The sequence below is a fragment of the Crocodylus siamensis genome, chromosome 8 (genome assembly GCF_052110815.1).
Source record: "Crocodylus siamensis isolate JL-2025a chromosome 8, ASM5211081v1, whole genome shotgun sequence".
Taxonomy (NCBI): domain Eukaryota; kingdom Metazoa; phylum Chordata; order Crocodylia; family Crocodylidae; genus Crocodylus; species Crocodylus siamensis.
Window position 1 is genome coordinate 40,597,009 of NC_143402.1, and position 15,644 is coordinate 40,612,652.

Here is a 15,644-nt window from a genome sequence, read left to right on the forward strand (position 1 = left end):
ATGCCGGGCTAGCGGCTCCGGCACCACTTAGGGGAGCCGCGGGCTTTGCGGAGCTGTGCGAGCGCGCGGCTTGTGGGGCGGAATTGAGGTAGTTCTTAGCCGCCCTCGAGGTTCGCCGAGTTGGCACAAGTAGACGACTTAGAGTAAGTAGTTAGTGTCTCTTAATCTATAGGGTGTCCGTTGGTTCACGAGGTTCCAGAGCCAGCCCTTGCGTTCCAACAGTGGAGCTAGTCCAAAGCTAGGTGTGGCTGCCGGCTCCTTAAGTCCCAGAACTGGTCAACGGCTCATGAATGGGAAATACAAAGCAATACTGTAACACGGTGAATCATTGTCAGTTGTCGGATTTCTGAAGGCCTTTGTTTTCGCTGGGATACGCCCAGACGGGGAGGCTGAGAACCGGTCTGCGGGGTGATCAGGCCCACAGAGTTTTCCAGTTGTCGTCTCTGCTGCTTTCTGCTTTTTTGCCTCTTTTATAGATGTTTGTTGGACTGCCTCTATGACACTAACTATCATATATAGAGATAGGATAATTTTCTTTTACATAATTATTGTTAGGCAGACTTTCTACATAAGTTTCATTTCTGCAGAAATGACACTTCTAGATGAGAAATGAAATTTACAGAATGCACATGTGTAGCTTAATGCCAGTGGAGAAAAGTACAAAGCGTTCGTTTTGATTAACAGTCGACTTCAAGGTTACATAAATGTGAGAGTGCCGCACGGCAGTTATACAGAAAAGGGAAAATAATATAAAGTCTTTGCTAAAAACTATAAGATAGTTACAGGACCCATACTGTTCAACATCTTCATTAATGATGTGGACATTGGAGTCAGAAGTGGACTGGCTAAGTTGGCCGATAACACCAAACTTTGGGGCAAAGCATCCACGCCAGAAGACAGGCGGGTGATCCAGGCTGACCTGGACAAGCTCAGCAAATGGGCAGACGAGAACCTGATGATGTTTAACACTGAAAAATGCAAGGTTCTCCACCTTGGGAGGAAAAACCTGCAGCATCCTTATAGGTTCGGCAGTGCTACATTGGATAGCACTACAGAAGAAAGAGACTTGGGGGTCATCATTGACCACAAGATGAACATGAGCCTGCAATGAGATGCTGCAGCTAATAAAGCTACCAAAACGCTGGCTTGCATCCATAGATGCTTCTTGAGCAAATCCCGAGACATCATTCTCCCCTTGTACTCAGCCTTGGTGAGGCTGCAGCTGGAGTACTGCATCCAGTTTTGGGCTCCACAATTCAAAAAGGATGTGGAGAAGCTTGAGAGAGTCCAGAGGAGAGCCACGCGCATGATCAGAGGTCAGGAAAACAGATCTTACGATGATAGGCTGAGAGACATGGGACTCTTTAGCCTGGAAAAGTGTAGGCTCAGGGGTGATCTGATGGCCACCTATAAGTTTATCAGGGGTGACCACCAGGATGTGGGGGACGTTTGTTCACCAGAGCGCCCCAAGGGATGACTAGGTCGAACGGTCACAAACTCCTGCAAGACCGTTTCAGGCTGGACATAAGGAAGAATTTCTTTACTGTCCAAGCCCCCAAGGTCTGGAACAGTCTGCCAGCAGAGGTGGTTCAAGCACCTACATTGAACACCTTCAAGAGTAAATTGGATGCTTATCTTGCTGGGATCCTATGACCCCAGCTGACTTCCTGCCCTTTGGGCAGGGGGCTGGACTCGATGATCTCCCGAGGTCCCTTCCAGCCCTGATGTCTATGAAATCTATGAAATCCACTGGCAGATGTTAAACTGCTGCCTGCAGCTCCCTGGCAGTGGGACATAGAGCTTATGGACAGGTAGCTAGTTTAGGCTTAAGCCTAAGTATATTGGATCAGGGAACTCAAGGCCAGAGATCAGAGAAGGAATGTTTTAATTGCCCCAGACCCAAAGCCAAGCTGCTCTGCCAGGACCTGAACCATTGTCAGCAGAGCACCCACATGAACTAATGAACTTCCAGTGTTGTACAGGTTCCATTCAGTCTTCAGTTTAAAAACTCAGATGCTTCTTCCAGTTTCCTGGTCTGGAAATTTCACAACAGTAACATTTGTTAAGCCTCCTCATTCCCACCCCAGCTGGATCCAGGCAATTCAGAACAGTCCTAAATGGCACAGCTCAAGCTATAAAGAAAAGGTTCAGTTCAGAGCATTTTGCTGATCTAACCCTAGACATTCCTCACTCCCAGCACCTTCACCCGCAACTGTGCCCACCTTTTGCAGTCCACTGGATTAGAAGTGGAGAGCTGGGTCCTGAATCAGCATACTGATTTAAACTGCCCCCAGTTCTGTCTCACTTCATTTCCAGATTTTGGATTTCTATAGCTAACTTCTAGTCCCAGATCTAAGACCCCAGAATTTACCAGCTCAAGACCCCCTACCCCAAAAACTAAAACAGTTTTAGCCTAAGTGCAGGCCTTGTGTGTTTTGTTGCTCTGCCCTGGCCACTCGCATGTTCACAAAGGAACGCTCTTCATTTATGGAAACTGCTGCTCTGTAGCACACATCACACTCTTGATTCCTCATTAGTGGATCAAGGATGTTAAATCAATCAGAAAATCTGGCCAAGTAAATGACACCTTCAAGTACTTTCTAATCCAAGTCAGGCAGCTTCCCGCTCAACTGTTAATGGGCTGCTATGGAAACTAATGATCTCCCTCTGTCATGGCCCTTGTCTGTAGGAGAACACCTTTATACAGTTTTCTCCAGGATCAATTAAGTTGCTACTGCCCATGTTGCATTTCACTGAAGGAATCTTCTTGGCATCTCCCAGAAACGGACATCAGTGTTGTCTCCCCCACCATTGTCATCCTTATCTGGTGGCTTCTACTCAAGGAAGATGACAATGCGTGGGACTACAGGCTGAAGGATGGGCACAGCACTAGCTAGGGGTGAAGCGGGGGAGCTGTTTCGGGACTGGAATAGTAGAGGGTGCTGCAGTTCCAGGTATAGTTGCATTTGTAAAGCTCAGTTTGGTTCAAGGCTGAAAAGCAGGGGCTGCTGCAGTTCCAGACAGATGCATGTACAGTGTCTAGCCTGCTTAACTAGCCAGTACTTTTCCTGCCTTGCTTTTATGAGAACTAAAATGTATAGACAAATATAAACCAAACAGATAATCTTTTGCCTCACCTCTTTCAAATTCAGATGCATGGGGGATTCCATCAAGGTAATTTATGGTGTGTAACTGCCAATACTCAAATCAAAGGAAAACCAGCATAACAAATGTGTTAAGAAAGACTTCATTGATCTTTACCTCCACAGACAGTAGCTTAATTCCCTCAATCTCAGTTAATCAGGCTGCACTGTTACATCTCTTACATAAAGGTACTTCCCATTCAATGGGATATACTCAGAGTTAAATAAGCAACCCCCATTTCTGAGGTGCTTTATTTTTGAGGCAGGCTGTGCTGGAGTGAAGTCATACACCTGTTACAGGGAGTCAAACATCCTCCATATTTTTCTGTCAATAGAAAATAGAGGGTTTTTTTTCAACTAAGTGGGAATTACCCCCACAAAGGAAAAAAGCAAACAAACTTAGGGTGTTAGTAGAAAATTGAAAATGTGCAAGTATTTTTATTATTTCTTTTCCTCCAGGATTTTTCCCCTCAGCCAGGTCTAGTGCTTATCTTTCGCATCTGAAAAGCTGTGTTCAAAGGTAAGCAGAGGACAGTAACAACATGAGTTTGCAGACCTCTGTCCAGACATCTATGCATGTTGACTCTACAGAACCACGTATAATCAAGAAAGTAGACTCCAACTGTAAGAACTATCCTGGAACTACTTCCTTCTAAAAAGAAAACAATTGCTAAGGGGAGAAGAGGTAAGTGCTGGAATAAAGAGCCATGAGCTACTAGAATTTAGCACAGGAAATAGGATTATGTGGCTCAGCAAAAGTATCACATGTCAGGATAGATTGCATGGTTTCCAAGCTATCCCAGTAAGTTAAGAGAAAGTGGAAGGAAAATGCAATTTAAAGGTGTGGACATATGCACATTTGGAACACTTTCAGAAGAGGAATGTTTCAAAAGGGCAGCAGCTCATAGGTTCTAATTGTTAGGTGAATGAGCATTCAAGTGTAGCAAAATGGCTCTAACACTGCTTCATCCTGGCCTGAAGTTGAAGGGATTTTGCTATATTTGAATCATTCTCAGCATGTTCATACATAACAACTGGGACCTACAAGCTGCTGTCCTTTTAAAGTACACCCCTTTTCAAAAAGTTCCAAATATACGTGTGTCCACATTTCAAGTCATGCTTTCCCCTGCCATTGTATTTACAAAGTGATTTATTTATTCACCTTGTAAACAGGGGCCTGTTGGTGAAGCAAATGGCTTTCTTTTTGCAATAGATTAAAAGACCCCACACACAACAATTAGAACTTGCCTGGGAATCCCCCAGAACATTTGAAAGAACAACAATAAAACACTTGATAAGGGACAGTGTGGAAATAACCAGCAATTCTGAATATCTACAAAGTAACTGACTGCTCCGTATCATTTTTATCCTAAGGTCTTAAAGGAATGCGTTTCCACAGTTGGGGTTTAATTCATGCTCCTATTTAAGTCAATAGGAGAATTCTTATTGAAATCATTGGGGGTGGGGTAGTGTAAAACTGGGGTGTGACCAGGTAGTAAGTCTACCCTGTCACAAAACACCAAAAGAAAAAAAAGGGAAAAGAAACTTACCATGGCAGTGAGCCAGATGGGGGAAAAGCTGAGCCAAAGTCCCTGGATACCTATTAATGCTATCAGCTGGGAGAGCCGGCAAAGCAGCAAATGGGATGCCGAGGCTGAGCACACAGCTAATCGGTGTGGGAATTTAAAAGAGAGCAAACTGAGCAGTCAGCTTGCCTCCAGTGGGGGTAGCAGCCCTGGGGGAGTATGGAGCTGTGGCAGCAGCACACAGTTAACCAGGGAACATCCAAAAAGTGTTCCACCTCCAGACTTACCTAAAGAGCGGGGACAACAAGGGAGTTCTTGCATCCAAGTCAGTGAGTTTAAGTCCAGTGGTTGTGGGGCTTCATTCTGGAAATCTGAAAAAGAAAGAAAGAAAGACTGATTGGAAATGTGTGTTTGGCGTGTTGGCCTATGATAGCCCCTCCCTGAAAGATAAGGGTAGGGAGAAATTGTATGACTGTATATTTGTGACATGTGATGTGAAGAATAGGACCAGAGGCTGATGGCAAGAAACTGGCTACCTGGTCATTAAGCAAGGTAGCATAGAAATTATGACTCCCACAGAAGAAACCTAATAAGATCAACGCTGAAACATCTGGCATGGTAGGGACAGGGTATGGGGATGGTGGAGCCCTGTGAAGAGGGTCCAGCCTTCTAAAGTGCAGAAATTAACATCAGCTTTGTCTCCCAGGACTGTACCTGTTTGATTCCTTCCTTTCCATCTAAATTATGGTGGGTGAATTTAAAGGAAGCTACCTGGTCCAGAGAGAGAGACTGTAATTTTACTTCGGTGGCACATAGGGGTATGCGAAGTGGGCCCTATTCAATTCAGATTTCGATTTGGCCCAAATCAAGGACAGTGATTTGATTTGTTGATTACTGTTACTGATTCGATTTGGCCGAATCTGAATCTTAAGATTCAATGCTGATTCGGAGAATCAACAATTCAGACATAGACACAGCTTTAAAAGTTTTTTCTACATACCTTGAGGTAGCAGGCGTGGCTCGTGATCATTGCAATGCACATGGAGCATCCCACAGGAGTGCGGGAGCCCCTTCACGTGCTTGGTGGCAAATGCGCAGGGCCCCCCACTCCCTCCCTAGCTTGGCGATCGGCCATGGGGAGACCCCAGGTGCCTCACCTAGACCTAGGAGGTACCAGTCGCTGAGCTGGGGGGAGGTGCAGGGGGACCCCCCGTGTGCTCCCCAGTGGACCCAGAAGTGTTTCTGGTCTACTTCCAGGTCAGCTGCCGAACACGCTGGGGAGTCCCCCATGCTTCTGAGGGACACTCCACGTGCCCCAGCATCACAGCATTCACAAGCCATCTACTACCTAGAAAAAAAATTTAAAGCTGTGTCTATGTCCGAATCTCTGAATCTTTCCAAGTCTCTCCAAATCAATTCAGAGGGTTCCAATTTGATTCAGAGAGATTAAAGGGTCCTCTGATTCAATTCAGATTTGTAGATTCAGCCACTAAATCGAGCCAAATCTCTGCCAAATCTAATCAGGGACAGAAGCTTCGCACAGCCCTAGTGGCACCGCTGGGTCTTCCACAAGGGCCTATGACTGGGATTTAGAAAACCAAGGCCAACTGAGTAGGTGGTAAGATAGAAAAAAAGCAAATGCACTCCACCAGTTTCCAACTAAAGACAGGGAGAGATCTTGGCAATTTACATCCTGTAAGCTACTTTCTCAAGTCAAGTAATAAAACAATAATTAAGAAGTCGTTTACTATGTGTATAGGCAGATTCAGAGGAGATGCATACAAGATAAGATGGAGAAGGATAAATCATGTTGGTAAGTAGAAACGAGCCTAAGTAAACAAGCCTAAACCACCTCAAGGGGCTGATCCTACAGGCAAAGAGGGACACCATCCAGCTACACACGAAGGATGGCAAAAGAGCCAAACAACCTGTGGCAGAAAGCCACTTTGGTTTCTCCCCAAAATCTCTGCCCTGCGACAATGTGATCAATATGGGCCAGCACAGAGGATTCATACCTCAGCCTGTCTCTTTAGGTAACCTGAGCTGGCTGCATTCCTGAGGGAGGGCGGACACCTGCTCCCTCTGCCCACCTGACTGGTACCTGGGTGAGAGGTTTCTACCTGGTGGGCTGGAGTCTGCCCGGTAACAGGTGATATATTACAAATTGGTTGGCAGATACAGAACTCAAGTTGGCAACAAAGATTAAGGATAATAAGAAGTCCTTCTTTAAGTAAATAGGGAGCAGGAAGAAGGCACAGGGTAACATAGGGCTGCTACAGAATGGATTAGGGCAACTCACAACGGATAGGATGGAAAAAGCGGAGCTCTTAAATAATTTATTTGCTTCTGTTTTCCTGGACACGGATACAAATGCACCTCCCAATGAGTCTTTAGTCTGGACTGAGAGCAGTACCATTCCACGAATGGTTAGCACCGACCTAGTGAAGAGGCACTTGGAAGGGTTGGATATATTTTAGTTGGCAGGTCCCAACGGTACTAAAGGAATTGGCTGATGACATAGCAGAACCACTGGTGCAGCTGTTTGAGTGCTTGTGGCACTTGGGACAGGTCCCAGAGGACTGGAAAAGGGCCAGTGTGGTCCCTATCTTCAAGAAGGGGAGGAAGGAGGACCCAGGTAATTATAGGTCAGTTATCCCCACCTCTATTCTCAGCAAGATCTTAGAAAAAATCATTAAGGATCACATTTGCAGGGGGCCAGTGGGTAGCACAATGGTGAGGAGCAACAAGCATGGGTTTATAGCAGGCAGATCCTGCCTGACTAACCTGGTCTCTTTTTATGACCAGGTCACAAAGTGTTTAGATGCAGGGGAGGAAGTAGATATTATTTACCTGGGACCCAATTCTTATGCATAAACTGAGTAGCTGTGATGTGGATTTTTACACAGTAAGGTGGGTGAAAAACTGGCTTATGGGATGCACCCAGAGAGTGGTGGTGGATGGGGCAGTTTCTCCCTGGAGGGATGTGGGCAGTGGTGTCCCCCAAGGCTCTGTCCTTGTACCAGTACTGCTTAATTTCTTCATCAGCAATTTGGATGAAGGTATTGAAAGCACCTTGTCCAAATTTGCAGATGACACTAAACAATGGTGCATAGTAAACACACTGGAGGCAGGGAGCGAATTCAGGTAGATTTGGACAGACTGGGGAAGTGGGCAAATCAGAATAGGATTCAATTCAACCAGGATAAATATAAGGTGTTGCACCTGGGGAGAGAGAATCTCCAACACATCTATAGACTAGCGGGTACCATTCTGAGTACCACAACAGAGGAAAGGGATCTCGGAGTCCTGGTTGACACAAAAATGAACATGAGTCACCAGTGTGACGAGGTAATAAGCAAAGCTAAATGCACTCTTTCGTGCATCAGCAGGAGCATCACGAGCAGATCTGGGGAAGTGATAATTCCCCTTCATACAGCATTGGTGAGGCTGCAGATGGAGTACTGCATCGTTTTGGGCACCGCACCTCAAGAGGGTTGTGGATAACCTGGAGAGGGTTTGGAGAAGGGCTGCTCGTATGGTTGAGGGCCTGCAGGTAAGACCCTATCAAGACAGACTGAGAGATCTGAATCTCTTTGGCCTCTGCAAGAGAAAGCTGAGAGGTGGTCTTGGGGCTACCTACAAGCTCATCGGGGGGGCAGGGTAGCAGGGAATAGAGGACACCCTGTTTACCAGGGCACCCCTCGGGGTTACCAGAAATAATGGCCACAAACTGAAGAAGAATAGATTTAGATTGGACACAAGGAACAAATTCTTCATGGTGAGGGTTGCCAACATATGGAATGGGTTCCCAAGGGTGGTGGTGCTTTCACCTACCCTGGAGGTGTTCAAGAGGAGATTAGACAGGCATCTGGCTGGGGTTACTTAACCCCAGTGCTCTTTCCTGCCTGGAGCAGGGGGTCGGACCCGACGATCTACCAGGTCCCTTCCAAATCCAGAAATCTATGAAATCTATGAAATAGCTACGTTAAGTAAATCCAGAGGGAGTCAAGCAGGTTTAAGTAGGACACTAAGGGCTGGAAGTGGAAGAAGTTACATAAATTTAAATTCATTCAATGTTTATAGACTCATAGCTGAACTTGATTTGAAATACAAACAGACGCATGAGCAAAAATCCACATTGGCATCCACTGAATCCATCTTGCTACAAAATTAGCATACAAAGGGAATGCAAGGGATGAAGTGTTTGATAACGTCTTACCTGAAAAATCCATTCCATCTGGTCCTTTTGGCTAGAGCCTTTGTCACGTGGGCTAGAAGACTGAAATGCCATGGAAAATATAAATTTCAAACAGTAATATGTTGAGCTAGCAGGAAGTGTATAGTGGGGGTAACACATGAATCGGAGCTAGATCTAGTTTAATTTAATATCTTAATTCCTGATTTGGAATAAACAGTGCAATAATTTTGATGAGGTTCCTAAAATGTGCGGAAGTACCCATACCAAGTCAGGAAGCAGAAATCATATAAAAGGAACAAGTAAGAGTAAATTCAAGAGAAGATAACAGAAAAATGCATCAGCAAGGAAGAGAAGGCTGAGTCATAGTCTGGGGATTATGTCTCTTTGGAGCTAACCCAGAAGAGTCTAAAGATTCTGATGAGTATGAAGAGTTACTGTTACAACAACATGTCCTCCTTCAGGTCTATGAGATTGCATACATTACACACATGATCTAGTAAGACCCCTCCATGGTTCCTAATGCAATAGGGACTTGGATGCATCCTGCCTTTGGGTAAGGATCTCTTTGAGAGCATCTGTGCTCCCTCTGGTGTAGAAGGCTCAGGAGAAGCCAGTAGTATTTGCTTCTTTCTGGGAGCCTTCATTATAGAATCATCTGATTTCTAACCTCACACTGCATCACATGGTAGCAGAAATGCAATTCTGAAGCCCTTAGAAAGGAGCAGAAAGTGTCACATGGAGGTTTGTTGTTTCCATACCTCTCCAAGGGTTTTATGCCACTGTATCATTGGAATACATCTCTAGCATGTAAAATATACACACAAAAGTTTGAAGGAAAAAAAACCCCTGTAGATGTGGAAGGAGTTAACTGATTGAAGAAAGAGGAAGATATATCCACACATCTGTAACAATGTGCTCACTGGGCAGTAAAGAGGATAGCTGGACTCAGCAGGCCATGCAGGGCAGAACTGCTTGTAAAAGGTAATTACTGTGTGCCATGATCCACTGCTTTCAGAGACCATGATGCAAAGGCTCAGTGTTTTAGTAGCAGTTGTGTGACCATGGGCAGCTTCCAGTGTTCTCCATGCCTCCATTTTCCCAGTTCTTACAGGGAGATGACACTTCTAGGTTTAGAAAGCACTTGTTGTTAGCACACAGAAGCTGTTGTATGCAGCGTAAGCTGGCTACACTACTGGATTCTGGTTGTAGCTGTATCTACATGCAGAGATGAAGCATCTGCTCACTTTCCCCAAGGCTGCTACTCTCATGGCTTTCACGTCCATTTAATGTATATTTTACTCCAGGCATTTTTTTTTAAATCCCCTGGCTCCAGCCAATGATGCAGCTATTAGTCATCTACTTTAATAGGATTCTCTTCTTCCCACACACACATTTCTTGTCTCTTTTGTTGATACATATTCTGTGTAGCTATATTGCTGAACCAATCCAGGATGTTATTTCAAAGGCAATTAAGGAAGTCTCTTTCTTCAACTTACATTAAAGTCTAGAACTAGGTTTTACTCATCACCATAGTTAATATCAGGCATTGGCTGAAATTGTTGACTTTGTGGAAATTAAAAGATTTATGGGACAAATCAAAGCTAGGATTTCCCAAAGCAAATTGTTTCAGTAGGAGTTTGGCCTAGTGCTCAGGTGAAGTTTCTTCAAGAAACAGAAAAATGACTTCTAACTGTTAGAAAAGTGGCTAGATCAGAAGAGAAAATAAGAAATTAATAAAAATGGATTACCAAATGGATCTCTCATTATTAGTAGGGCTGCTAAGCAGTGTTATCATTAAGGTTGCCTGGCACTTGACTTTACAAGACTCCATTTTTCAGTTGCTTGTGCCTTTGCCAGCAAACTTACAGAATCATACAACATTAGGGTTGGAAGGGACCTCAGGGGGTCATCTAATCCAACCCTCTTCTCAAAGCAGGACCATCCTCAACTAGATCATCCCAGCCATATCTTTGTCTAGCTGGGTTTTGAAAACCTCCAAAGATGGAGCTTCCACCACCTCTCTAGGTAACCTGTTTCAGTGTTTTACTACCCTCCTAGTGAGAATTTTTCCTAATATCTAACCTAAACTCCCCTTGCTGCAACTGGAGACCATTGCTCCTTCTGCCATCTGCCACCGCTGCGAACAGTCTAGCTCCATCCTCTTTTGAACCCCCCTTCAGGTAGCTGAAGGCTGCTAGTCTTCTCTTCTGTAGACTAAATAAGTCCGGTTCCCTCAGTCTTTCCCCATAAGTCATGTCCCCCAGCCTCCTCACCATTTTTGTCACCCTCCGCTGGACTTTCTCCAATTGTCCACATCCTTTCTGTAGTGGGAGGCCCAAAACTGAACACAGTACTCCAGATGTGACCTCACCAGTGTTAAATAGAGGGGAATAATCACTTCCCTTGACCTACTGGCAACACACCTACCAATGCAGCCCAGTATGCCATTAGCCATCTTGGCAACAAGGCACACTGCTGGCTCATATTCAGCTTATTGTCCACTGTAGCCCCCAGGTCTTTTTCTGCAGAGCTGCTCCCCAGCCAGTCAGCCCCCAGCCTGTACCACAGCATGGGATTTTTCCATCTTAAGTGCAGGACTCTGCACTTGTCCTTGTTGAACCTCATGAGATTCTTTTGGCCCCATCCTCCAATTTGTCTAAGTCACTCTGAATCCTAGTCCTACCCTCCAGTGTATCTACTAATCCCCACAGTTTCCAAACTTGCAGAGGATGCACTCTACGGCATCTTCTAGGTCGTTGATGAAGCCACTGAACAAAACTGGCCCCAGGATTGACCTCTGGGGTACTCCACTTGATACTGGCTGCCAACTTGACACTGAGCCACTGATTACTAGTCTGAGCGTGATGCTTCAGCCAGTTTTCTATCCACCTTACAGTCCATTCATCCAGCCCATATTTCCTTAGCTTGCCTGTGAGAATGCTGTGGGAGACCATATCAAAAGCCATGATAAAATCAAGGTACATCATATCCACTGGTCTTCCTGGATCCACAGAGCCATTCACATTGTCATAGAAGGTGATCAGGTTGGTCAGGCATTACTTATCCCTGGTGAATCCATGCTGACTCTTCCTAATCACCTTTTTCTCCTCCAAGTGTTTAAAAATGAATTCCTTGAGGATCTGCTTCATGATTTTTGTAGGGATTGAGGTGAGGCTGACTGGTCTGTAGTTCCTTGGATCCTTCTTCCCTTTCCGAAATATGAGCACTATGCTTGCCCTTTTTCAATCATCTGGGACCAATCCTGATTGCCATGAGTTTTCAAATATGATGGCCAGTGGCTCTGCAATCACATCAGCCAAGATGTGGGGGGACGTGGGCATGCTAGAAGGGTGGAATAGGCTGCAATCGGACCTAGACAGGCTACAGGGGTGGGCAGATGAGAATAGGATGGGATTCAATACCTTCAAGTGCAAGGTGATGCACCTGGGGAGGAAGAACCAGCAGCATACCTACAGGTTGGGGAATTCCCTTCTTGTCAGTACAGAGGCAGAAAAGGATCTTGGAGTCATCATTGATGCCAAGATGAACATGGGCTGGCAGTGTGGGGACGCAGTCAGGAAGGCCAACCGCACCTTGTCATGCATCCAGAGATGCATCTTGAGCAGGTCCAGGGAGGTGATCCTCCCCCTCTATGCGGCACTGGTCAGGCCGCAGCTGGAGTACTGCATCCAGTTCTGGGTGCCGCACTTCAAAAGGGATGTGGACAGCATGGAGAGGGTCCAGAGGAGGGCCACTCATATGATCAGGGGACAGCAGGGCAGGCCCTATGAGGAGAGGCTAAGGGACCTGAACCTGTTCAGCCTCCACAAGAGAAGGCTGAGGGGGGATCTAGTGGCCTGTTACAAACTAGTCAGAGGGGACCAGCAGGTATTGGGGGAGTCCCTGTTCCCCCGAGCACCGCCAGGAGTGACCAGGAATAATGGTCACAAGCTGGTAGAGGGTAGATTCAGACTAGATATCAGGAGGCGCTACTTCACCGTCAGGGCGGCTAGGATCTGGAACCAACTTCCAAGCGAAGTGGTGCTGGCTCCTACCCTGGGGGTCTTTAAGAAGAGGCTAGATGTACACTGTGCTGGGGTCGTTTGAACTCAGTACTCTTTCCTGCCATGGCAGGGGGTCAGACTTGATGATCTGCTTAGGTCCCTTCCGACCCTAGAAACTATGAAACTATGAAACTCCCTCAGCACCCTTGGGTGCATCCCATCTGGCCCTATGGACTTGTACACATCCAGCTTTTCTAAGTAGTCCCTAAACTGTTTTTCATCACTGAGGGCTGCTCACCTTCTCCCCAAACTGTGCTGTTCAGCGCAGTAGTCTACGAGCTGACCTTGCCTGTGAAGATGGAGGCAAAAAAGGCATTGAGCACTTCAGTCTTTTCTGCAGCTTCTGTCACAAGGTTGCTTCCCTCACTCAGCAAGGGACCCGCACTTTCTCTGATCCTCCTCTTGCTGCCAACATACTTGTAGAAACCCTTTTTGTTACCCTTTACATCTCTTGCTAGCTGCAACTCCAGTTTCACTTTGGTCTTCTGGACTTCATCCCTGAATACCCGAGCAGTGCTCTTGTATTCATCCCTAGTTATCTGTCCAAGTTTCTACTTATAAGCTTCCTTTTTGTGATTTAGTTTACTGAAGAGTTTCCTGCTAAGCCAAGCTGGTCTTCTGCCATACTTGCAGAACCAGGATGGTTTGTTCCTGCACTCTCAGTAAGGTATCTTTGTACAGCCAGCTGTCCTGGACTCCTCTCCCCCTCGGACTGGCTTACCAGTGGAACCTGGCCATGAGGTCCTTGAGTGAGTTGAAGTCTGCTTTTCTGAAGTTCCAGGGTCCTTACTCTGCTGCTCTCCATCCCTCCTTTCCTCAGGATCCTGAACTCAATCACCTCGTGGTCACTGCTGCCAAAGGTGCCATCCACTTCTACATTCCCCACCAATTCTTCCCTGTTTGTGAACAGCAGGTCAAGAAGAACATGGCCCTTCCAGCACTTGTACCAGGAAGTTGTCCCCAACACTCTCCAAAAACTTCCTGGATTGCCTGAGCACTGCTGTATTGCCCTCCCAGCAGATGTCACGGTGACTGAAGTCCCCCATGAGAACCAGGGCTTGTGATCAGGGAAACTTGTGCTAGCTGTTTGAAGAAAGCCTCACCCACCACTTCCTCCTGGTCTAGTGATTTAGAGCAGACCCCCCTGCCATGACATCGCCCTTGTTGCTCTCCCCTCTGACCCTAATTCAGACTCTCAACAGGCCTGTCTCCAGTTTCTTACTGGATATCTGAGCAATCATATGGCTCTTTTACATAAAGTGCAACTCCTCCTCTTCTCCCCTGCCTGTCCTTCCTGAACAGTTTGTACCCATCCGTGACAATATTCCAGTCATGCAAGCTATCCCACCAAGTCTCTGTTATTCCAATCACATCATAGTTCTGTCATTGTGCAAGGACTTCCAGGTCTTCCTGTTTGTTTCCTAGGCTCTGTGCATTTGTGTACAGGCACCGGAGGTAACTAGTAGTTTTCCCTGATTTCACAGGAAGTATGAGAACACCTCCTCTGTTGCCCTGTCCTGCTTGCTCTTCCTTCAGGTCTCCCACTTCCCCACTTACCTTAGGGCTTTGGTCTCCACCCCCAGCAAACCTAGTTTAAAGCCCTCCTCACTAAGTTAGCAAGTCTGTCGGTGAAGATGCTCTTCCCTCTCCTCCTCAGATGGATCCCATCTCTTCCCAGCAATCCTTCTTGCAAGAACATCTCATGGTTGTAGACACCAAAGCTGTGAAGGCAATACTGCCTGTGCAGCCAGGTGTCAATCTGCAGGATACACCTGCTCCTGCCCAGGCCCTTTCCCTTGATCAGAAGGATCAATGAGAACACAACCTGAGCCCCAGACTCCCTCACTCTTGCACTTAGAGCCCTGTAGTCACTCTTGCTATGCTCAGGGTCTCCCCTGGCAGTGTCATTGGGGTAGTAGTCAGAGGGCTGGATGAACCATGGTAATCCCTCTATGACACCTCAGGCCTGGGCTCCAGGCAAGCAGCAGGCTTCCTGAGACAACAGGTCAGGTCAGCATATGGCTCCCTCCATCCCCTGAAAAAGGGAGTCTCCAACCACCACTACCCATAGCTTCTTCTTCATGGTGGTCATCTCAATACTACCCACATTGGTGAGGTCTGGCCTGTCTTCCTCCCACAATGGAACATGCTCCTCCCTCTCTGCTGTTAGGTCTGCTTATCTGTTCTCCAAATGAATGACTGCAGGTGGAGGTGAAGTTCTCTGCTTGCTGCCAGAAGTCATAAGCCTCCAGCTTCCACCCCCTTGGGTGCCCATGCCCTTCTCTAGTGCTGCATCTAGCATTTCTTCCTCCACAGTCCCAGAGGTCTCCTCCCAGCATCAAACTGATGAACACCTCAAGGTAAAGGATGCTTCAGAGCCTTGCCAACTCCTCCTGTAGTTCTGTTGCCTGTTCCCTGAGAAACACCACCAGGAGGTACCACTCACACCACAGGCACTCTGTGACCTAGCTGTCACTGGAAGGAACCTGATGGTGAGCAGTCCTGCCTAGACAGAAGCCTCACAGGTGCAAGCAGAGGCTCTGGCATTGCAATGTCCTCCAGCCATTTCCCTGGGTCTCAGTCTGCCTTCTCTCTCTTACTGCTCTTCTTCCAAGCAGACCTTCCTAAGGGAACTCTCTGGAACTGACCTGTTTATTTCTCATTGGCCCCAAAGGGTTCCTTCCCCCGACCCTGCTTCCACATGCCAAGCTGA

General features: G+C 46.6%; 1 long non-coding RNA gene across 1 annotated transcript in view; it reads right to left on the bottom strand.

Moving 5' to 3' along the window:
- Positions 1 to 15,644, bottom strand: part of LOC149858315 (uncharacterized) — a 52,803-nt gene that overhangs the window by 4,627 nt on the left and 32,532 nt on the right. The window contains exons 2-3 of the long non-coding RNA XR_016443997.1: positions 8,889 to 8,948; positions 4,957 to 5,040 (exon numbers count right to left, since the gene is read on the bottom strand). This is a non-coding gene — a long non-coding RNA (uncharacterized LOC149858315). The remainder of the gene's footprint in view (positions 1 to 4,956; positions 5,041 to 8,888; positions 8,949 to 15,644) is intronic.